We start from the raw sequence: 25513 nt of genomic DNA on the forward strand, positions 1-25513 counted from the left end.
CAATCCCTCAAGGTTACAGAATTAAGCACCAGAGGGTTTTATTTATTTACTTATTTATTTAGTCTGTAAGAAACCCACCTCACTCTACCCCAGGCCCTTGAAAAGAAACTTGGTTTGTTTAGGAGAGCGGGTGTTGGCAGCCCTTCCTGCTACTCTAGCAAATAGAGTCCAAGAAAAGAAGTTCTCTGTGACAGGTTGCCATCTGTATCAAACATCTCTCCTTACAAATATTTTCCAAGGATATAAAATGTTCCATCTTCTTCCCTCCTCCTTCATTAGTTCAGATGAGAGTTTAAAAAAAAAGAAAAGAAGAAGAGCAGAAAAGAAAAGAAAAAAGAAAAATTATAAAGGAGGAGGCGCCCTCAGCCCCGGTGGCCGCCTGGCGGCCAAGGTCCGCAGCATCCTGTGCAACCCGCAGGCAAGAAACCCGGGGAAACAAGTGACCTAAAGTTTGCTGCGCTCGTGTCTCTTTGATTTCTCTGCCACCCTGTTCCCCTCTTCCTGTATCATGTCACCGCGGGAGCTGGGTAGACCATCCCGGCTGGACCGCGGTCCCGGACCCGCGTAGACAGACCCCCTTCCTTCCCCCGCCGGCGACTAGCGGGTACGCAGGGACCTACCTGCTGGATGGGCTGCCGGGTCCGAGCGCGGCTGTTCCGTGGTGGCCTGGGCACTGGCGGGACCGATGCGGTGGGTGCGCCCGCAGGCGGGGCCGGCCAGGGGGCGCTCGTCACCCCGCGCCCGGACCGCCTGAGCGGGTCCCCGGACGCCCGCCTGCCCAGGAACCAGCGCCCAGCGCGCACCACTGCCGGCGCCTCCTCTCCTCCCTCCCTGATCTGCTCGCCCCTCCCTCCAGCCTCACTCCTTACTGGTGCTTCTCGCCCCTCTGTGGCGACCAGGAGACGGGGACGGGACACCCTTGGGGTGCGATTCTCGAAGGGGCGCTGAGCGAGGGCCACAAGCTGAGTGAGAGGAAAGGAGGGGGGCACGAATCTACAGCTAGCCAAACTGAACAGCGAAAACGATCCTTCAGTGGGAAGGATCAAGGTCACTGGTAAAAAGAACTTAATATGTTTTGTCTGTTTTTGCTCTAGAAAGGATTTGTGAACACTGTCATTTTACAATTACTTGCCTGAGGAGGTTTGGATACAATTCTGTGCCTTGGATAGTCTTTTCTAGGTTGTATCCGACCTAGGATTTGGATTTTCTATCTGTACACAATTGTTTTATTTATAACGTCCAAAGGTGACCTCTCTAAACTTGACAGTTCTTGAAGGTGCAATGTCATCTTAAGACTTTTGTGCTTCATTCATACTAATGACGATTGTGATGAGGATAATTGGGGTGGTTTTTTCCTATACTTCGTAGAATTCAATTTTTTTTCCATTCAAATTAGAAATTATGTTTGGTTACAAACACTATTACGGAGCTATTTATTCCCTCTCGATTATGACACTAAATGATTAAAATATGCTTGGCTAAGGCTTTTGATGCTTTAATAAACTAAGAACAGATTAATATGAGAAAACAGAAATCCTTTTAAAAATAATTTTGAGAGAGAGAGAGATTAAAAAGGTAGGGGGAAAAAAGTGCCAAGCCTTGGATCAGCAGGCTTCTGATCATGGAAGGACAGAGTGCTGCTACTTCCAAACTTTTAATTTAAAGATGAAAAACCGAGGCCCAACAGGGTCTGGTGACTTAATTAACTCACATCTCTGCTTGTGCTGGGAAGCCAGATATGGTGACTCTCCCTTAATCTATATGAACTCAGAAAAGCAAACACACACACCTTTTAAGAATAAAAATATATCCCATTAATATTAACCCCCCTCCCCTATTGTTAATATGTAACAGCATCGAACTAACCGCCAGGATCACCCACCAGAGATGCTGCCATCTCTTGGAAGATTCTGTCTGGAGGTATAAGGGTGGATAGAACCTCGGATGTGCTGGTTCACCCTGCCAGGGCCTGGCATGTAGTAGGAGCTCATCGTATATTTGCTATTGAAATTTGGTAGAAAACATTTATGGCTGGCAGAGCTGGATCAATGACCATTCCCCAACCCCATCAGTTCCTCTCTAGAGACTGTGAAAGAGAAACCTCCTAGTTCAAAATGCCTTCCTCCTGGCTCTTCTCCAGCTACCTTTGCACAGAGCCTACCACACGGAGAAGAGGTGGCAGCCCTGCCAATGGCTGCAGTGCCTAGGAGAGGGTAAACCCACTCATCCCCCATTGCAGGGGTTTTCATTGACTATTTGAGAAAGAGGCTAAGTACATGTAGGGGCTCAAGGGAAATTCACATGTCTTTTCCATTTAGTCAATACTAGTCAGTGCTTTTTTTAAAGTTTCAAATAATGATGACTATGTACTGAGTACCCATATACCAGTCACCGTGATGAGCACTTTTGATGCACTCTTCACTTAATCCTCATAACAATCTTAGAGGTAGGTGTTATATCATCATTATCATCTCTATGTTAGAGATGAGAATAATGAGTCTTAGAAGGGTTATGTAGCTTGCTGAAGATGCCACAGTTGGTAAGTACTGGAGCCAGGACAGAGCTCAGTGGGAAGTAGCCCTGAAAGCACTATTCAATACCATCTCCATTCCACAACCATGCCTTCTGTTTTCTGCTTCTCTCTCTCTGAGATAGCTGGTCTTGGAAATCATGTACTCTACTATTTTATAACCACGTTGTCCTGCAATTGGAAATCCATTAATCTGGAGAGTGGGTCTTTTAAACAATGCTCATCATATGTCTAAAAAAAATTTTTTTTCTTGAATCTCGTCTAAAAGAAAAAAAACAAATCTGTTGTTGATACGTGATAGGTGTTAGGGATACCTCTGGACTCTTTTGACCTCAGCATCCTGTCTGGCCAGCCTTCTTCCCCAGCCTACAAGGCATTTCTGTTTGATATCAGACATTGTCTCTCTCATTGTTTTATAAACACGGCTGATGCTCAGACGTTCTCCACACCTTTGTTTCCTGGAAGAGAAAATGGCATTTCTTGGAGGGGACTGCATGTGGGTGGTGAGGTTCCACTCATTACATTAAACACACCCGCCTTTCAGCCGTGTACTTCTTTTCCTCCTTCAGTTTCTGCCCCAGAGTTTCCTGGAATCGTGCTGAGCACAGACCGTGGGGCAGCTGCATCAGTTCACTGTAGCCGGGAAGACATGATTCCTGCCTTGGATCCAGAGCTAAGGAGTAAGTTGATTCCTAGGACTCTGATCCCAGGAGAGACCACACTCCATCTTCCTTCAACCTGGAATCGCAAAAGGGAGCCTGAGACACCACTGGGCTTTTATTTTAGACCTAGTTGGCGATTATGCTCTAGCTTCCAAAGAGACCACTTCTTACACCTTTCTGTGGATTGACCTTTCCTGAAGGATTTAGAATAGAGATTAAAAACGAAAGGTTCTTATTATGAGCCTTAGTTTGGAGAAAGATGGTATTTGGGGAGAAGTAGGATGTGACAAACAGATCATTTAAGCACTGGAACATATAATAATTATGGGTACTTCTCTCTCTGCAGAAAGTCACCACTCGGAGAAAATCAGATTGGATTATTTCATGAGGAGTTTGGCTCTCTGGCTGCTCACTTTTCCACAGGCCCGGCAGAGATTGTTTTTAAAGTGGCCCACCTGAATCCTCAGAAGAATCAGCATTGATCTACCTTAACCAAAGACTCAAGAAACATGTGTAAAATTATTCAGAAATTGTCAGAATTATTCTAGGAGCTATGGTTCAAAGTGACAGAGGTGCAGACAGAACACAGGTATTTTAAATTCACAGCTTGAATAAGGGAAAGGGAATTGTTTTTCCTCTTTAATCCAATTTAGGCTTTCAAGTGGGAAAAATAAAAAGATAATTAAAAGTTATAAATTATTATTGCCAGGAGAGAGCTTAAAACTTGAAGCAAAAATTGGCCCTCCCCTTGGGGTGTAAATAAACCTTGATTACTATTGATAATAAGGTATTGACTCTTCCAAACCATGAGGTGGAGGGGTAAAAGGTGAACGCAAACCTCACCCTGAGGTAAAAAAGGAGCAATGTTCATCCTGCGATCTTTTTTCAAGTTCCATTGTTATTATATATGCTTAGTAATATTAAGCTAATTAAACAATTTTAGACAAGGTAAGGGAGGTAAATACCATGTCTTTAAGAAAGAGATAATGAACGAACTTGATACTAGCTAATGTTTATTGTGCATTTAGGATGTGTATCAGGGCATGGTGTTAAGCACTACTTTAATTATCTCATTTGATTCTTAAACAAATCTCTTGAGATGGGTAATATACTCTTCACTTTATAGATGCAATAGCTGAGTATTAGAGGTCAAACACATGACTTTGCAAGGCTCATTGAACCAATAAGTGGTGGGTATGGCTTGACTTCCAGTTTGTTGACCCCCAAATCCATGACTTTTACCATCATACACACAGAAAAAAACAGAACTGAAATTATAGCCTGACTTTTTAAACAGTAAAAGAACTATATATGTTTGTGAATGTCCTGATAATAAGATATACTAAGAAAAGTTAATACATTTATAGATGACCAATTTGTAAGTTATAATGTACCAAAATGCTCACTTACTAATACAACCATAGAACATAAGACAAAATTTAATCTTTAATGATGTAGTACATTTAGAGTAGATGATTTTCCCTGAGTATTAATTATTATTACATTTATTAAAGAATACAATTAAGCATGAAAGTCTTACTTTTATTATTATTTTTTTAAGATAGAAGAGTTGTTAAAACACAGTATTGTTGCTTTGTGGCTTCTGCAATCCTAAAGATGCTAATTATTTTTTTAAGTCATCATTGTCATTAGAGAGACACTAAGTATAACACAAGTGTCTGAATCAGTTACTGAATAACGTTTTCAATGTTGTTTTAACATAGATACAAGTTAATGCAAACTTGCAGTGTGTTTTTAAGTTTTAAGGGTAGATAAAATCAGAACAAAAGAGGAAGGCCTAGTATTTCTAAGGATCGGCAGATATGATGCTACATTTGGTGAGTTCAGTGATATCAACATAATGAATATGGCTCAAATGGATATAAAATCTTGTCTGAAATTTCAAAGCTATCGATAAGATAGAGTAATCTATACAGACCACTTTTTTTAGTGAGTCTCTTCTACCAGTGGAAAAGCAAGAGCAACCTGAGTTCAAAAGACTGAACATTTTGATGAGAAAACCTCCCCAGGAAGGATTCATAAATCTGCAATTTGATCTAAGAATTCATGAGGAAGAAATCAAGATAAAACCTCTGTCGTATTTATAAATCTGATGTGTGCAGTTCTATAGTATGACAGGGCAATTGCTTGTGGATTTGGAAATCTACCAATGAAGGCACACTACTTTAGAGTAAACTACTATATACCTCAATCTCTTTTATGAAAACAGAAATATCACAACTATTCCTCAATACTCCCTTCTCCTTCAACCCATGCCCTTCAAACATATACTATTTATGGTTTTATTCTGGCACACACACACACACACATACACACAAATGGAGGGAGGGGATCTTTTTTTTTCATTTTATGAAATTATGTTAGACTACATGGGCTATTCTTCCAGTTATAAAATTCTAAGAATAAATGTTAATTAAAAGAAAGTTCTAACTGTCAGTAATGAAGAATGCAACATAATTTGCTTCTAGTTGTAGTCATTGCTAATTTTATATATTCACTGGTATGAAAATTTCAAATCATCTCAAGGAAGCCATACACTGAGGGTGCAGGAAAACAATGAAAATAATTACTCTCTTCTTTGTGTACCCTTTTCCTGACTGCATCCTAATTTCAGTCATTCACTTTAAAGTAAAAACTTGTGGAACAAAAATATAAGGGGTTTCTTTCTTTCTCAGCGGTGAGAACAATGGCTTAACAAGGCCAGGTTGACTATATTTGACTGTGTGTACTCTGGTGCATGGTCAGGTTTTATCCCTCAACCCAAGTGTCTTGCTCCTGAAATGTTTGTCTTTAGCTCCAAATGGCAACCCTCAAGACTGGTTATTTCTTTAAACTTATGTTGGCTTATATGTTGTAAGTAGATTTAAGTTAATGTTTTCTATTTTTTTCTTTTGTTTTTCTGTTGCCACTAGGCAGAGTCACAAAAGAAGTAAAGCTCTATGTCTGGGATTCAGCATATCATTTGGAGAGCAGATGTTTTATCTACATCTTACACATTTGCATGCATGCACACACACACACCTGAATTGTCCAGTATGTGGATAAAATATACTCTGGTGATTAAAGGAAAAGATGTAATATTTGACTAAACATATTTTAATAGTTTATATTTGTACATTTATGCAACATTAACAATAATGAAAAACAAACAAGTTAATCTTTTTACATCTCATATTAGAACTTGATGAAGATGACATGCTCAAAAAATCAAAGATATGTGGTATATCTAAAATTAGAAGATATGCTCATTTATCTAAGTAGATTATAAATGTCATACATTATTTCACAAATGTTTTCCTCTGTTTTAAAATTAATAAGACAGGAGATATTTCTATTACATCTTGATGATTTCATAGGGAAGACTGAATAGATAAAACTTCTAAAGTGCTTTGATTTCTATATACCTTAAGAGGAGAATGCTGTATTTTGAATGATCAGCTACCTTCTATGAAACATTCATGCTGTGTTTTTTTTTCTTATATGCTCTTATTTGACCTCATAACAATCCTGTAATATGGGTGGTGTTATTCACACTTTACAGATGAGAACATGGAGGCCCAGAGAGGATAAGTAAGTTATCGAAGATCACATAGCAAGTGAATGGGGGAGCCAGAACCAAAACTCAGGTGGGTTGCATTCAGATCTATGTAGAACTGTGTTTAGAGATTTCTGGCCACCAGCTACAGAAGCTAAAAATAGGGTCATATTCTGCATGTAGATTTTGAAAAATAATATTTATTATTGATTCTATGATAAAAGTTATGCATTCATTTGTACACACACATGCACACATGCACTTACACATCTAGAAATTAGAGAAAAATAAAAAGAGAAGTAAGGTTACCCATAATTCCATAACCCCCAAACAAGTAACATTTGTTATATTCCCTTACATTCTCTGATCTTTACATAATTTTTGGAATTATTTTATTTTTAAAATAACTTTTTACTTGTTGCCTGATTGTAAAGTAATGAGTAGTAATCATGGAAAATTTGAAAAATATAAAAATGTATATAAAAGAAATTTTAAATCCCTCATAATCTCAAAATGGAAAGACAACTGTTAATACTTTGCTTTCTTGTTCTAGTCATGGCTGAGAGCACATATCTTGAGACCGAAGCTGAAATTACGTAGTCACACAACTGCACTTCACAGTCCGCAGCATCTTTAAAAAAAATTGTTTGATTTTTACTTGATTTGTTGATGTTTCATTTTATAAGGAATCATAAATATGATTGCTCTAAATAGAACTTCGCTTTTTCACTAAAGGACAAAAATTACTTCTACACAAAAATACCTGAAAATGAATTATAATACTGTTTAAATCTGTTATAACTTCACAGAATGGCTTAATTTTTTTCTTCAAATGTAACTTGTTTTAAGCAGTTTCCTAAGTGCAGTGAAAGAAAGCCACCAATTCCCACTAATTGGATCACACACTTTTAACTAGAAGAGAAAGCCTTTGGTCAGGCTAAAGCAATTGATACTGACTTGTCAGACTACATAAATAAGTTTGGGTGTCACATATATTTGGGAGGGCTGCTGAAATGTGGGTTAAATTTTAATCACACTAAGACAAGAGAGCTGTTGCTTGAGACATCATGTGACCTGCTCTGCCCAGGGAAGTTAAAAAAACTTTAAAACTTAAGAACTTAAAAAGGGTTCTGGGTAGAACCCAGCAAGTGGCAACAACTTTTCCTAGGAAAGCAGCAAGAACCAGAGGTAAAGAAACCAAACAGTAAATCAACCAAAGTCTTTAAACATATGTCCTTGAGGTTATTACAACCTTTACATGTTCCACAGTGCCAAAGCACTACAAGTAAATCTTTAAAAAACTACTGTATATGTATTTACCTCTTTTTTGCAGATTCACACTTTCTCTTTACCTTGCAATTTCATTTGAATACAATGGAGATCTCTTCCATGGTTCTAAACTTAAATTTTTCCTTTTCCTTTTCAAAAATTCCATGATCTTCTTTGTAACTTTCTGGACATAGTGAATCCATTATGTGTCTTACAGGGAAGATGTGGAGAAAGTGGAATTCTCATGCAAATCAGTACAACTTTGGGAAACTGACTGGCAGTATTTGCTAAAGTTGAGCATGTGAATACCCTGTGAGCCAGGCATTCAATGAGTACATAACCCACAGACACGTATACAAACATGCACTAGAAGACACGTGCCACATCCTCACGAGCACCCCGTGCTGGAAACAGCCTGACTGTCCATCTACTGTAGATACGGAATTAAACAGTGGTCCATTATCTGTGGACCTGATGCAGCAATAAAAGTGAGCAAGTATCGCCACAACATGAACAAACCTCACTATTGTAATGCTGAGTGAATCAAGCAGGTATAAAAGACTACAGTTGGATGTCATTGCCATAGAGTTCAAAACAAGTATAATGAATTTATGCTGTGAAAAGTCAGGGTAGTAGTTATTAGATTTTTGGGGGCAGGTGGCATAGTGTCTGAGACAGGGCATTTGAGTGGTTTATGTTGAGTTGGTGATACTTTATCACTTGATGGAGGAGATGGTTATGCAGATGTGTCCACTTTGTAAAAATTCATCCAGCTGTACCTTTGTGGCTTGTGTACATTCTGTATGGGTCAACCCCAATAAAAAGATTATTGGAAAATGGAATGTAGTATTATCATTTTTATAGAACACTTTCTGTGTAGCCAGAAGCAGGGTTGGTGGCCCAGGTAACAGAGACTTTATTAGTTCAGTGAGTGGCAGACATGACAATTCTCTGCCTCTCTGTCTCTCTGTCTCTACCTGTGTCTCTCCCTGTCTTTGTGCTTCTCTTTTTGTGTCTGTCACTCTCCTCTCACTCTCTATTTCTTTCTGTCCCTCTGTCTGTTTTTCTTTATCTTATTCAACATGCCAATATATTAAGCTTAATACAGTGTGACCTCAAATAAGTCATTAATACTTTCTGAGTCCCTTTTTCTTATTTGGTGAGTGAAGGAGTCAGACAAGACGGTGTCTCCTGGACCCAGTCTTAGGACACACCCTGCTGCTCCTGCCCTGAGCTGTGGTACATTGACATTCAGCCACAAATTTGCACTTCACTGTTCTCCTACCCTTTCCCTGCTTCCCTAATGCCATGCCTTGTCACAGTGGATAATACAAAATATCTGTTCTACAGGCAAAAGTTCAGTAAAGAAAAGCTCAATTTCCATAATACAGTTCATGGGTAAATGCCTCAAAAAAAAAAAAAAAAAAAAAAAAAAGGAATATTTCCCAACTTGGGCAAAAGGCACTTCATGCCAATTTCCAAATAGAATCCAATAAAGAATGCACCAAGTACAAATGGGAGTAGTTTTGTCCCACTTATCTGTTTTTGGTGGTAGCATGTCTATGAGATTAAAGTGTCATGAAGTAACTGCCATAGGATATAAATAAAGACAATAAAGAATCATCTGGAAAATTTGCATGAAGCAATTAAAAATAAAGTTTTACTGATAAAGATTCTGAGGATTGATAAAGGATATTAAAAAGGAGGGCTGGATGATAAGAATTTGCTTGTCCTTGGAATTGTTCAGTTGTACTTAATTGTACTTTTTAACTTAAGGAGCTGAAAATCTTTACTTCAAAAGATATGTTGCTAAACTGCAAAAGAATAAACCTCTATTAGCTTAAAATAATTACCCTTTTGAAAACTTTGCTTTATTATCAGTTCTTCAAAAATTTCTTTGCTCGTGAAGAACTGATTCAGTCCAGGTTGAGTGTCCTGAGTGACTGGAATGACTGGCTATCTCGTGAGGTGGGCCCTCCATGTTGGATACTGCACACTGTTTCATCATGAATGGGTCACCCAGAAAAAACTGAGTTCATAAAGCTGCCAAGCCAGGCTCAGGTGCTGGGATAGGAATCTTTCAAGGAGTGGCCACCCCAAGGGGCCAGCTCTGCTTAAAGTGAACTGGACAGCAGGGAGGTCCCAATGGCCCAGCCTCAGATGGATTGCAGGCTCCTGGCCAATCCCTGTCCAGCTCTCCCTCAGCCTTTACCCCTCACACACACCTGCGAGTGGTAAGTGTTCTATTGCAGTTGGTTGATATCAGTTCATACTATGGTCATGGGGAGTTTCTGGTGTTGCTGAGGAAGTCAGAGAAATGGAGAAAAATTTTAAGCTATGTTTTTAGAAAAGTGTAAATGTTAATTTATTTGGTTTCTGATTTTCAGCTTTAAAGAAACACTATAACCTTCTTTACCTTTAATAGCAGTGAAATTCTGACTATGAGTCTCCCTATGACATTCGAAGTGCCTGCTTACATAATAGGTGCTCAATACACTTTACAACACTTTTCTGCTTCCATTTACCTACCTCACAGGTAAGAATGAGGTTAAGTAAAACATGTGGAGGTTTCTAAGTAAGCACTCAATGAATCTCTCTCCAAACTTTTCTATATTATCTGCTGTGGGAAGAGTAGAGGCATGGTGGTGTGGTGGAAGCTTATGGACTTCAGAGTAACAGAACTTCAAATTCACGTCTGGGCTTCCCCACATGGATGTTGGGTGGATGGGGCATTATTTCTCTGGGCCTCAGTTTTCTCAGCTGTAAAATGAAATGATGGACTAGATAATGCTCTCTTCAATTTAAGAAGTTCACAAGGTACAAAATAACCTAACTCTGATATACATTTGTACTCTTTTTCTTTTTCTTTTTTTTTTTTTTTTGCACTTGGAAAATTAAATGTGATTTGTATTCAGCTGGGATTGACAACTAAAAGTTACATTTTCAACTTACTAGAATTTATTGTTACCAAGAGAACGGTAAATAAGACATTTCCATTTCCAGTTGCAGGTACCTAGTATTTTAAAGTCTTCCATTTCATTATTCACTTTAATGTTTTCACTAAAACACATGTGGTTTTCAAACACAGGAAAGAAAACAAGGTAACCTGTGGTTATAATTTCCACTAGAAAATAGAAAAAGTGTAGCTCAGAAAGAGCATTTGTGGGGAGTTCCTTTAAACATGAAAACCCATGTTAGAAGAGCTTTTCTTGAGAAGAACACTGTTAATTGTTGCAAGTTTCAAAAGGTGTTGGAAAATAGGGCCTAACTGCAGCTGTTGTCACAATTAGGATAGAGTTGTGGTCACACAACCATGAAGACTTCAGTGTCTTGGACATTTTCAATTCTCCAGTATGTTTTCAAGCAGCCACTCTTTTCTTCTTTTAATTTGAATTGTGGGAAACTTTGAGAAAATGTCTTTTTGGGTGACCCTTCCCATTTCCCAAGCAGCTCTTAAGTGGCCCTTATCAGATCCCATCTTGAAGCAATTTTTTTGCTAAAAACAGTTCTTCTCCTAGCATTTCACCTTCACAGTTATTTTCAAGATTCTGTCATCCATTATGATCAGTTGAGTTTACTCCTATCTAAAATTAATCAATTCTTCAATAAATATTTAGAGAGCACCAAATGAATTCATGATGCGAGTCCATGTCTGAATGTCACAGTGAATCAGAAGGAAATGCAAAAAACAACAACAAAAAAATCCTTTGACTTTTCTGAAATGTAACCATCTAAAACTATCAGAGATGTGGAGTAAGTTTTATGTAAGTTCTCTTTTCACAAAGCACTATTATTTTAACTTTGGAGCTTCTCTTTCAGATGGTTGGGTTGCCTAGGGAAAACTACTTGACTAAATTTCTTGCATTGGTTCAGGAAACCATCTGCTCAAGCTGCCAGAGAAAAATGCACAAATGGAAGAATAATGACACAGTAGTTTAAATTTTTTCTTCTGGTAGCCTTACTGATCACCATCAAATAAGAATATGGTAAGTAAGCGAAGCGCTTTAGTGCATCAAGAAGAAGAGATACCAGTGCTTTTCACATGTGGGTTTAGTTTTAGAGGGAACAGCAACATACGTATAACAAGAAAGCAGAGTGAGCTGTTCTACGTCTGTCAAGCTCTTATCTGCCACAGAGATGTTATCAGTGTGTATGTGTTTATATACAAGCACAGATGTGTATGGTAAAATATGCATTTGTATCCTTGTAACTGGTGCTCCCACTTCCGCCCTTGCTTTTCTGCAGCTTGCCTTCATGTCATAAGTGCCACATCCCTGCCCCAGACCTGCAGGGGCTTCCTTCTCACTGAAGATGGGCTCCAGCCCACTCCCCAGACACCCCTCTGACTCATCTTCCTCACCAGATCCACCACACTGGCCTTGTCATGCTCCTGAACACAGCAGATAAGCTTCAGCTCCACATCTGCACAAGACCACTTTCTGTCCTTGGCCTGAATGGCAATTTCTCATCCCTGGTCACTCTACTTAAATTTGCAACTCCCTAGATCCCATCCATACACACTGTTCCCTATGTGTCTACCTTCTCGGTACCCATCCTTATTCCCCTTCCCGGTTTATTTCTCCTTTTTGGAACGTAAGCTCCATGTAAGCAGGGATATGCTTTCTGTTTTATTTTCTATTGAATCCCCAACAACCTGGCACATAGTAGTCCTTCAAACAATATTTGTTAAAGGGATGAATTAATTAAAGGCAGGTAATCACAATACATTTCTGTATATATGTATGACATACATTCACTTACATATTTATGTAAAAGCATTGAACAGCTGAAGATTTAATGTCTACATATCATATGAAGTAGTTAATATATTTACAAGTAAAAACAAGGGACAAATGCTTTATTTTTAATTTACTTTTTTCTCCAACTTTATTGAGGTATACTTGACAATTAAAAATTGTGTATATTTAAGATCTACATAATGATTTGATATAGTATATGATACAATATTGTTAACTGTAGTGAAATTGTTGTATCTTAGATCTTGAATAACTGGATTTAATCAGTCCTTTCAGGATGCTCAACATCACTAATCATCAGAGAAATGCAAATTAAAACCACAGTCAGATACCACCTCACACTGGTCAGAATGGTCATCATTAACAAATCAACAAACAAGAAATGCTGGTGAGGATGCGGAGAAATGGGAACCCTAGTGCACTATTGGTGGGAATGCAGACTGGTGCAGCCACTGTGGAACATGGTATGGAATTTCCTCAAAAAACTAAAAATCAAGCTGCCTTTTGATCCAGTGATCCCACTGCTGGGATTATACCCTCAGAATCCTGAAACATCAATTTGAAAGAGCCTATGCACTCCAATGTTCATAGCAGCATTATTTGCAATAGCCAAGTGCTGGAAACAGCCTAAGTGCCCATCAGTAAATGAGTGGATCAAAAACTGTGGTACATTTTACACAATAGAATACTATGCAACAGAAAGAAAGAAGGAACTTCTACCCTTCATGACAGCATGGATGGAAATAGAGAGTATTATGCTAAGTGAAATAAGCCAGACAGTGAAAGACAAACACCCTATGATCTCACATATAAGTAGAACCTAATGAACAAAACAAATGAGCAACATAGAAGCAGAAACATGGAAATAAGGAACAAATTGACAGCAACCAGGGGGGAAGGGGGAGGGGAAGAAGAAGAAAAGAGGGGGAAGGTTCTAGTCAAGGAATAAGTATAAAGGACCCATGGACATGGACAACAGGGTGGGGATCGACTGTAGGAGTGGGAGTGGGCAGGGCAGGGGAGAACAATGGGGGGGGGGAATTGGGACAACTGTAATTGAACAACAACAACAAAATAATATATATTAAAAAACATAATTTCTGGGGAAAAAAAACAAATTAAAACTAATGAAACTGAAGCAGTAATTTAAAAACTCTCAACAAACAAAAGTCTTGGACTGGATGGTTTCACAGGTAAATTTTACCAAACTTTCAAAGAAGCACTAACACCTATTCTTCTCAAACTATTCCAAAAAATTCAAGAGGAGGGAAGACTCCCAAGCTCATTTTATAAGTCCAGCATATTCTAATTCTAGATAAAGACACTACAAAGAAACAAAATTTTTGGCCAATATCCCTGATGAACATACGTGCAAAAACCCTCAACCAAGTAACAGCAAACAAAATCCAACATAGCATTAAAAAGATTATACACCATGGTCAAGTGGGATTTATTCCTGGGACACAAGGTTAGTACAATATCCACAATCAGTAAATGTGATACATCACATAAACAAAATGGAGGATCAAAATTACATGACCATATCAATAGATGCAGAAAAAACATTTGATGAAATCCGGCACCCATTTGATAAAACTCAGTAAAGTGGTAGTAGAGGAAACACATCTCACTGTAATAAAGACCATATATGACAAACTCACAGCCAACATAATATTCAATGGGAAAAAACTATTAATAAGAGAATTTCTGTAAGATCAGGAACAAGACAGGCCATCTGCTTTCACCACTGTTATTGAACGTAGTTCTTGAAGTCCTAGCCATGGCAATCAGACAAGAAGAAGAAATAAAAGACATTCCAACTGGAAAGGAAGAAGTAAAACTCTTCTGCATATTTGCAGATGACATAACACGGTATATAGGGAACCCTGAAGAGTCCATCAAAAACTACTAGAGCTAATAAATGAATTTCAGTAAAGTAGCAGAATATAAAATAAATGTACAGAAATTAGTTGCATTTATATATACCACAACTAAACTATCAGAAAGGGAAACTAAGAAAACAATCTCTTTTACAATTTAGTCAAGAAAAAAAAAAAATAACCTAGGAATAAATTTAACCAAAGATGTAAAAGACCTTTACTCAGATAATTAGAAGATACAGAAAAACTAATTAAAGGTGATATGAATCAGTGGAAGCATATACTATGTTCATGGTTAGGAAGAATTAACATCATTAAAATGTCCAATACTACCCAAATCAATCTGTAGATTTAATGCTATTCTTATTAAGATAGCAATGATTTGTTTCCAAGAATTAGAACAAATATTCTGAAAATTTATATGGAACCACAAATATCCCTAATAGCCATGGCAATCTTGAAAAAGAAGAATAAAGTTGGAAGAATCTCAATACCTAACATCTAACTATTCTGTAATGCCATAGTAATCAAAATAGCATGATACTGGCTTAAAAATGGATATAGAGCAATAGAAAAAAATAGAGAGCCCAGGAATACCCATGCCTTTATGGTCAATTAATATTTGACAAAGGAAGCAAGAACATACAAAGGGGTAAAGATAGTCTATTCAGTAAATGGTGTTGGGAAATTGGATGGCTACATTTGAAAAATGAAAACAGAGAACTTTCTTAAATCATAAACAAGAATAAATTCAAAATTAATTAAAAACTTAAATGTTAGCTTCGAGTCTATAAAAATCTTAGAAGAAAACATAGGCAATAAAATCTCATACGTTTCTTTTGGCAATACATTTTCTGGTATATTTACTCAGGCAAGGGAAGCAAATGAAAAACAAACAAACAAGGCTATGTCAAACTAAAAAGATTTTGTACAGCAAAGGAAACCATCAACAGAATGGAAAAACAACTCACTGAATGGTAGAATATATTTACTGATACATCTGATAAGGGGTTAGTATCCAAAATTTATAAAGAACTTATAAAACTCAACACCAAAAACAATGTAATTAAAAAATGATCAGAGGACCTGAATAGACACTGCTCCAAAGAGGACATACAGAGGGCCAAAAGACATATGAAAAGATGCTCAAATTCACTAATTATCAGAGAAACACAAATTAGAACCACATGAGCTATCACCTCACACTTTCAAAATGGCTATCATCAATAAATCACAAACAACAAGTGTTGTCAATGATGTGAAGAAAAGGGAACCCTTATGCCCTGTTGGTAGGAATGCAGGTTCATGCAGCCATTGTGGAAAGCAGTATGGAGTTACATCAAAAAATTATGACCCAGTGATTCCACTTCTGTAAATATATCCAAAGAAACCTGAAACACTAATTCAAAAGAATATATGCATCCCTATGTTCATTGCAAAATTATTTACAATAGTCAAGATTTCGAAGCAACCCAAGTGTCCATCAGTAGATGAGAGGATAAAGAAGCTGTGGTACATTTACCCATGGATTGCTACTTGATTGTAAAAGGACAGAGGAGAAAAGAAAAGAAGAAAGGAAAGGAAAGGGAAAAGGAAAAGGAAAAGGAAATCTTACCTTTTGCAACAGTGTGGATGGACCTGGAGATTATTATGCTAAGTAAAATAAGCCAGTCAGAGAATGACAACTATCATATAATCCCACTCATATGTGGAATCTAATTAACAAAATAAACTAGTGAACAAAATGGAAACAGACTTGTAGATACAGATAACAGACTAACAGCTGTCAGACAGGATGAGTTTTGGGAGGCTGAATAAAGAAGGTGAGGGGATTAAGCAAAAAAGAAAAAAAAAAAAACCCTCATAGATACAGATAACAGTATAGTGATTACCAAAGAGGAAGGGGGGTGGAGGGAGGTAGAAGAGGGTAAAAGGGGATTAAATGGTCATGGAAGAAAATGACTTGGAGTGATGAACACACAATCCAAAATACGGATAATATATTATAGAATTGTACACCTGACACCTGTATTATTTTATTACCCAATGGCACCCCAATAAGTTCAATGAAAAAAACAACTGACTTACACAGGACTTGCATGGTATGGATAATTCCTGCCAGCCTAGAGCATGGCTTTGATGCTGCCACCACAAATGCCTCCTGTGTATAGCTAGTCCAAGAAGAACCACTTTATCACTATGCTGAATGGAAGAGGTCATACACTGAAGAAGAGTGCATATGGTATGACTCCATTTATTTGAAGTGCTAGAGCAGGAAAATCTTATCTATGGTAATAGAAATTAGTGGTTTTCTGGAGCAGGGGCTGGAGATGGAGATTGACTATATAGAGATGCAAGAGACCTTTCTGGAGAGATGGAAAATCTCCACATCTAGAATGGATGGTTGTTATTTGGCATACATTGGACAAAAGTCATTGACCTGTACGATGAAAATATAGAATTTTACTGCAAGTAAATTATACCTTAGTGCATTTTGTTAAAAAAATAATAAAATAATTTGTCTTATACCTATTCTTAACCAGAAAAAAAAGTGGGAGACATTGTCCCAATGTATTTTAGGAAGCTAATACCACTTTTTATTTTCAAAATTTTTTATTGCGATAGAAACACTTAACATGAAATCTATTGTTATAACAAATTTTAAGTGCAAATGCAGTATTTTTAAAAAATTTGTTTGTTTGTTTATTTATTTATTTTTAGAGAAAGGGGATAGGAGAAAGAGAGGGAGAGGAACATCACTGTGTGGTTGCCTCTCACGCACCCCCAAACTGGGGACCTGACGTGCAACCTAGTCATGTGCCCTGACTGGGAATCAAATCAGCGACACTTGGCTCGCAGGCTGACGCTCAATCCACTGAGCCACAGCAGCCAGGACTCAAATACAGTATTTTTAACTATAGGTAAAATGTTGGACAACAGGTTTCTAGAACTTATTCATCTTGTATAATTGAACATTAAGTTGAACAGAAACTCCCTTTTCCCCCTATCTACCCCCAATTCCTCACAACATTTTACTCTGTGTTTCTATGAGTCTGACTATTTTAGATTCTTTATATAAAGAAGAATTTGTCCTTCTGGGACTGGCTTTATTCACTTTGCATGATGTCCTCAAGGTTCATTCATGTTGTCATGTATGGCAGGATTTTCTTTTTTTAAGGCTTAATATTCCTTTGTATATATGCCACATTTTCTTTACCAATTCATCAGTCAAATTTGAGACCTATAAAAAATTACAGTGTAATATTACTCAGAGATGCAAATTATGAGCAAAAGTCCCAGTAACTTGTAAAATGATAATCCATCATGATTTATCGGTTTTATCTAAGACCTCAAAATTAATTTAGCTTTAGAAAGTCAATGTAATTCACCACAATTACTGATTAGAAAAATTACCCTCATTCTAAGGAATGCAAAAAAAACCCCAACCATTTTATATAATTTGACATCCATCCATGATAAAACTCTTAGTTATGGAATACTTCTTTAATTTGATAGAATATCTATAAAAATACAAAACGCAACAAAACAGACAAAAAACTAGAGTCAACCTAATGGTCAAACATCTCAAACTTTCTCCCTTGATATGAGAAACAAGGAAAAATGTTTGCTTTCACCACATTTCAACATTATTTCTAGCCAGCAGACTAAAGTAAGGAAAGAAATAAACCAGAAAGGATTAGATAAAGAAAAAACATCTGTTATTATTTGTAGATGAGATGATTGTGCACTTAGAAAACTAAAAAGAACCTATACATAAATTAAAAGGTTGAGAGTTTAGAAGGTTATTATACACAAATTCATATATAAAAGTTAATGAATCTTAACATAGCAATAAATAAATTATAGCTAAAAAGATATTAAAATAGTTAAAGGGGTAGATGGGGCAGAGTTTTATTTAGGTATTACTAATAAGTAAAATTGTAATATAGTTAGAGCATACAGTGTGATGATTTGATGTATTGAATGCATATACATTATAAAATGATTCTCATAATAAAGTTAATACATCCATCATCTCACAAAGTTATGTTTTTTTCTAAGAATGCTAATATTTACTCTCAGCAAACTGCAAATGTACAATACAGTATTTTTAACTATAGTCACTCTGCTGTGCATTAGAGCCTCAGAACTTATAACTGAACAATTGGCTCCTTTGACCAACTTCTTGTCCTTTCCATCCCCAGCGCCTGGCACACAATTTTCTACTCTCTGTTTCTATGAGTTTGACTTTCCTTTTTTTTTTTGTTGTTTTTTACCGATTTCACATATAAGTGAGATTATACCATGTTTATCTTTCTTTGTCTGACTTATTTCACTTAGAATAATGCCCTCCAGTTTCATCTATGTTGTTGCAAATGGTAGGATTCCTTTTCTAAAGCTGAATGATATATTGCTATGTATATATACCACATTTAAAAAATCCATTAATTCATCAATGCTTTGATTGTTCCCATATCTTGGCTATTTTAAATAATGCTGCAGTGAATGTGGGAGAACAGATATCTTTTCTAGTTAGTGATTTTTCTTCTTTTGGATATATACAGCATGAAGCAAAAGTAGGTTTGTAGTTGTTTGTATGGAAAATAATACAATAATTAATAAATAATAATATAAGAATAATCTCTGTGTTTCATAAACTCTCAACTGTAAACCTACCTTTGCCTCTTTCTGTATAGTCAGAAGTGAAATTGCTGTATCATATGGTAGTTCCATTTTTAATTTCTTGAGGAACCTCCATACTGTTTTTCCTAATGGCTGTACCAATTCACATTGCCACCAACAGTGTACAAGAGTTCCCTTTTTTCCACATCTTTGTGGACATTTATTATCTCCTATCTTTTTGATAATAGGCCTCTTACCAGGTGTGAGGTGATATCTCATTATGGTTTTGATTTTTATCCCTGCTGATTAGTAATGCTTAGTATTTTTTCATGTACTAATTGGACCCTTGTATGTCTTCTTTGGAAAAATGTCTATTAAAGTCCTTTGCCTATTTTATTTTACCTTTTTTGGTACTGAGTTATAAGAGTTCTTTATATATTTTGGATATTGATCCTTATTAGATATGTGTCTTGCAAATATATTCTTCTATTTCTTAGGTTGCCTTTTTATTTTATTAATGGTTTCCTTTGTTGAACAGAAAATTTTAGTTTGATATAGTTCCACTTGTTTATTTTTGCATTTTTGCCTTTGCTTTTGGTGTCAAATCAAAAAATGAACTGCCAAGACCAATGTCAAGGAGCCTACCCCCCATATATTCTTCTCGAAGTTTTATGATAGGTCTTACATTTAACTCTTTATTCCATTTTGAATTGATTTTTATGAACAGTGTGAGCTAAGAGTTCAGTTTCATTCTTTTGCATGGGGATATCCAGTTTTCCCACCACCATTTATTTATGAGACTATACTTTCTCATTCTTGGTACCTTTATTGAAAATTAATTATCAAGATGCTTACTTTTATTCTTGGGCTCTCTATTCCGCCCCACAGGTCTATGTGCCTGTTTTTATGTCAAAACCATACTGTTTTGATTACCATAGCTTTGTAATATAGTTTGGAAGTAGGCAGTGAGATGTCTTCAGTTTTGCTCTTCTTGCTCAAGATTACTTTAGCTATTTGGGGCATGAAGTGGTTAGTAGGATCCAAATCCCTTTGATACACTTGGAGCCCTAGCTGTTATTTTCTCTGCCTTTTCCAACCACACAGTCATGCATGCTCACCTCAGTATTCTGTATGGGGTGAGAAAGAAGTGGGTCCCTTTGGCAGCATCCATGCAGTGGGGAAGCTGGGTGCTCACTCACAAAGTGTTGCTTTCTCCCGTGGGAGAAATCTTGAACTGTGAAAGTTTCTCTTGTCACTGAACTCTGCCGCTTGGGGTAGAAGTGACACAGGTAAAGTGAAACTGTTCCTCTTACCCTCTTTAGTGTGTCCAGTCTCTAATTGTTTTGCTCCAAAGGTGTGCCTGACCTTCTCTTTTGGACTTGCAAACTTTTACTCTTTTCAGTGGGTGCTTGTCAAAATTGGTGTTCTTGGGAAGGGAGTAGGGGAAGATGGTAGAAAATTTCAACTCTGCCATCTTGTTGCCAGCATTCTCCAGAGGCTGACAATTATTAATCAAAATCTTCCTCTCTTTTGGGGCACATAGCTAGGCTATCTTTCCTGGACTCTCTTAAAGTTGGGTTTGGCCACTTGACTAAGTGAACAGAGGGGAGCAGTATTAGGAATTCAGTTTAAAGCACAAGTTTAAGTGCATCATGTGGGTTTTTAAAAATTCTTTGCCATGAGAATGGTAATTCCTAGATAGAGGATGTTCCTTCAGTACAGATACTGGAATTAAACCAATACTCGAACAGAGCAGAGCTATAGCTGACTTACCGCCAGTATGTAACATAAAAAAGAAATAAACTTTTGAGATTTCTTGTTACCGTAAAATGACCTAGTGAAAGTTGGATGGATCATCAACCTTTGACATATCTGATCACTCTCTTATTCTTGTAATATTTCTTAATTTGGATGTCAGGACACCAAACTCACTGGATTTACTCTCCTTTCTTCTAACTACTTACTTTTAAGTATCTTTTTCTACTCCACCAGCTCTAAAGTGTTGGGGTGCCCTAGGTTTACTCCTTGGAGTCTCTGGATAACTTCTACTCATTTATCTCTGAGAGATTTCTTCTAGTCTTTTGTTTTTTAAAACCATCTATATGCTAATGAGTCCTAAATTTGTTTTTCCATCTAAGATCTTTTCTTGAACTTCAGAGTTAAATAATCAAATAGTCAACACATCCACTAACATGTCAGCTAGGTACCTAAAATGCACCTGTTCAAAACTAAGTTTCAGGTACTGCATCGCCATATTTGCTTTTCTCTCAGACTTCCTCAATCCTAAAACTGTTAACTCTTTTCTTGCATTCCACAGGCCAAATCATGGAACCATCTTTGACTCTCTTTCTTGCATCTCATATTTCTTCAAAATAAATCCAGAATCTGCTGCTTCCCACATCCAGGGTTGAGGTTTAGCCAAATGAGTTCCATATAACAAAAGATGCATGAAGCAACTAAGAGTTTATGTAAGAAAGTACATACAGTGAAATTTACTGAGGAATTTAAGCGTGGCAAGGAAAGAAGTGACAATGTGAGAGGAAGAGGGAGAGTAAAGATTGTGGTATAAGAGATAGATTGAAGGTCCTATATCGAAGAGTGTTTAAAGAATTTTTGGAACAAGAATACAATATTCTTGTCTAGAAAGACAGAAGATTATGGTCAAGAAATGGAAGGCTTCAGTTATTTGTATGACAAGGTCAAGAGGTGGATTATGGGAGTGAATTAATTTTAAGAACAATAAACCATAGGAGAAGGTAAATGACTGTTCCATAAGGTGTCCCTGGGAGGCAGGATGTCTAGAAAGCCTTCCAAGGGAAGATAATGTTGTGAAAAGAATCTGGAAGAATGAGTAGGCTTTCTCCAGGGGGTGGTTAGAAAACACAGGTCATTTCAGGGAGAGATAACAGCATGAGCAAAGATAAGAATCTGTGAAATTTCCTAATGCATTTGGAAAACACGGAGAGTCTTATTCGAATGGAGTAGCAGATGGGTGTTCAGAAGTAGGGGACATTCAGACCTAGGTGGCGATCGCAGCAGTGACCGTAGTTGTCACTGTATTTGGAGAACTGCAAACTCAGTGGGAGAGCCTGAGTTATTTAATTGCATCAACCACTGTAGCACATTCTGTATAAAAGAGTTCTCTGTAGAGTCATTTACTTTGCTTATTTGGTTGTTAAATTACTGACTGTTCCTGCTGATAGGTTTGTAGAGAAATTCACAGATGTTGCTGATATTTTAAACCTAGCCATGATGGTTTTGAACAGTGACTGTTTTTGTGTTTTGTGGGAAAAAAATGTGCTTGCACAGCATCCTTGGAAGGAGAAATTATAAGGTCAAATATTTTTGTTGGATGCCTCAAGCTACTGATTGAAATCACATTTGCTATTACCTTTGCCCTCCTTTTTAGCTGATGGAGACATGTCAACTATCGGTAAATATGGTAGATTTTCTTTCATTTCCAGACAAAAACAGCTCTTGAAACTAGACTGTAATGTTTCTGATGTGCTTTTTTGTTATTTTTCTGTAGGTAAAAAAAATGACACCTGATATGTGACTGTTAAGTATTTTTCCAATGTGTACAAAGCTTTTTATTCATAGAAACATCAACACAACACTATCAAAGATAATAGTTTTATTAATGAGTGCTTGGGATTTAGCTAATTTTGGAATTTTTATGAATTGTATTATCTCTGTCTAAAGAAATCAAGTATTAAAATGCTTTTTTCAGTGTTTAATTGTAGAAAATTTTAGGCTGAGTTGCTAACTTAATAGAATCATAATGACCATTTATAAAAGTTTAAATAACTGAATCTCAAAGAATTTAATTCAAAGCTGAATGGGAGGAGCAAGATAAAAGTTGTTATATACTTCATGATTGCTTGAAAGAATTTTTAAATGCTTAAGAAGATAGAAGGCAGATATCCCAAGTGATTGAATAGAATCATGTGTAACAAATAAATAGCTTTCAGTTTGTTATTTTCTTTTCAAGTTAGAAAAGAAACAGGGAAAAAAAAATCCATGGAAATTGACTTGACCCTCCCTAAATGACAAATAAGTCATAATTTATATTTCTTACAGAAATTAAAAAATTTAATGGAGGCATTTAAATTCTAACCAAAGCTATTTCTATAGGCAGAGCCTGTTATAATTGCTGAAATTACAACTAGGACATTAGCTAATGACCTATCACACAGTGGTAAATCTTTTAATATTTTTTTGTTGGTATAGAAAGATGAAAATTAAAAAAATTTAAGCCTCCTTTAACTGGTCACTTATTATAGGCATTTTTTTCATCACCATTTATGTTCCCTACACCCTCTCTCACCTCCCCTGCCCCTCCTGCAATCACCGCACTGTTCTCTGCGCCCATGAGTTCTTTCTCTTTTTTTCTTTTTTTGCTCAATCCCCCTCCTCACCCCCTCCCACCCTGAGCCGTCAGCCTGCTCTCTATCTATGAGTCTGTCACTATTTTGCTTGTTAGTCCAGATTGTTTGTTAGACTTGACATATGAGTGAAATCATACTTGTCTTTCTGGGACTGGTTTATAAACCAAAGTCTTATAACAGACTATGAGATGGGTTTCATTTCTGCCATTTTACAGAAAAGGCAACTGAGGGCCACAGAGCACCTACAACTTGCCAAAATTCCATGGCCAGAAAATGGCAGAGTGTGGGGCTTAGAGGGAGCTGTCACTCAGCCCTGTGTTCTGATAGCCTTCCCACGGCCCACAGTAAGCATTCAAAGAATATTTGTTGAGTGAATGAACCTTTTTTATAGAATTAAATATATAGACTAAAAAGGAAGAAATAATAAAATAATAAATAAAATTTAAAAGAGTTTTTTGAGACCATTCTTCTACTGCAGGTTTTAAAGCCCTTTTCCTGCTCTATTTCTGCTCACCTAATGATTTTATCATTTCAGCTTTTTGACATGTTAGGTCATTAAACCTTTAATACTTTGTAAATATCTAGAAGCATCTTTTAAGTCTTAGAATCTAAGGGTCATGATTTCTGAAAAATCAGTGACTTGTTCAGAAAAACCACTGGTATGCAAATGGGAGGCTTTGGGCTCAAAGTACAAGGTCTTACCTTTTGCCTCTCCTGTGTTAAAGACTTAGTGAAAGTCTCCACATCCATGTTTTACTCTTCCCAAGATTTTGGGGGAGCAGTTGTGTGGTCCAGAAGAAGACTGTGCTCCCCTTCTTTGTGTTTTCCTATATGACCTGAGGTATTTTCTTATTACTTCTGGTCCACAGGGTTCAATGGTTATTGGTAGCAGTTTGAGTCAACAAATAGTCAATAAGACCTACTGCTTGTGAAATAAACATCCGGATTTTGTATTCTGACCTTTATCTTTCTTTGCGGTCTAGTCCCATCCTGTCTTCCCCAATTTATCTCCCTCTATTTTCATAAAAGTCCTCTCTTCTAAACTAGCTGACTGATTATTTCTTGACCATGCCATGTACATGCCCAAGCTGCACTTTTCTTTCCCCCCCCTGGGAAAAGTCTGATGTCAATCACCCAGTTAAGACCCAGAGGAACCAGATGATTTATGGTTGGACCTGCGTAGATGTGAGAAAAGCTGGATAATTTTCCTTTACTGAATTATCCATATTGAATTTCTATAAATGCTCAAGTTTACTTCTAGGTCACCTTTGATTTCTAGACCAAATAATTGGGGGCAAAAGGGAATACATAATTTCTTCCCATGGTTTGGTTTGGGGGTTTAGAGATAGCTTCTCTTTTAAGATATACAAACCTCCAATACACATTCAAGTAAAGGAGATCAAGCCAGTCTTTCCTGGTATGAGCTGAGAAAAAAATGTGTGAGCTCAGAGGAAGCAAAAGATTTCTGGTTGCAGGGAGTGTGGGAGATGTTAAAATAGCCTATGCACCTGTGACCGCTGTGATTAGTTAATGGTCTTTCTCTTGTTTATGGTAAAATTCTGAGGTAATTTGACGATTTCAGTGTAGAAAACAGCACACAGTTTAAAAATGCTTCTGGGAAAGTGGAAAAAGGTGGAGAGAAAACAAGACCAGACTCAGTCACTGGAGAACTGCTCGAGGAGTTCTCAGGATCATTGTTCTTAAATGAATCAAAAAGGTCCATACCTTTGATTTGCCAGAAGCACACATGTACATCCCAGTTTAAATGTTTTATTATTTGATTTAATATTAAATGATTATTCTTCATAAGTCCTTTTAGGGATTACTTATACAATGCTAGGAGTTAAA

At 37.0% G+C, this 25513-nt stretch overlaps 1 long non-coding RNA gene across 2 annotated transcripts; it reads left to right on the forward strand.

Annotated features, from left to right (window-relative positions):
* Positions 1–791: 791 nt before the first annotated feature.
* On the forward strand, positions 792–8850 carry LOC150019536 (uncharacterized). Of its 2 annotated transcripts, XR_016509054.1 has the most exons (5): positions 792–1054; positions 3100–3210; positions 3539–3781; positions 6755–6839; positions 7302–8850. It is a non-coding gene; the product is annotated as an uncharacterized LOC150019536 (long non-coding RNA). The 2 variants fall into 2 exon arrangements; XR_016509053.1 differs by lacking the exon at positions 792–1054 and having other exon boundaries at positions 2966–3210.
* The last annotated feature ends 16663 nt before the right edge of the window (positions 8851–25513 follow it).

The sequence above is a fragment of the Furipterus horrens genome, unplaced genomic scaffold, assembly GCF_987537825.1.
Source record: "Furipterus horrens unplaced genomic scaffold, mFurHor1.1.pri manual_scaffold_2, whole genome shotgun sequence".
Taxonomy (NCBI): domain Eukaryota; kingdom Metazoa; phylum Chordata; class Mammalia; order Chiroptera; family Furipteridae; genus Furipterus; species Furipterus horrens.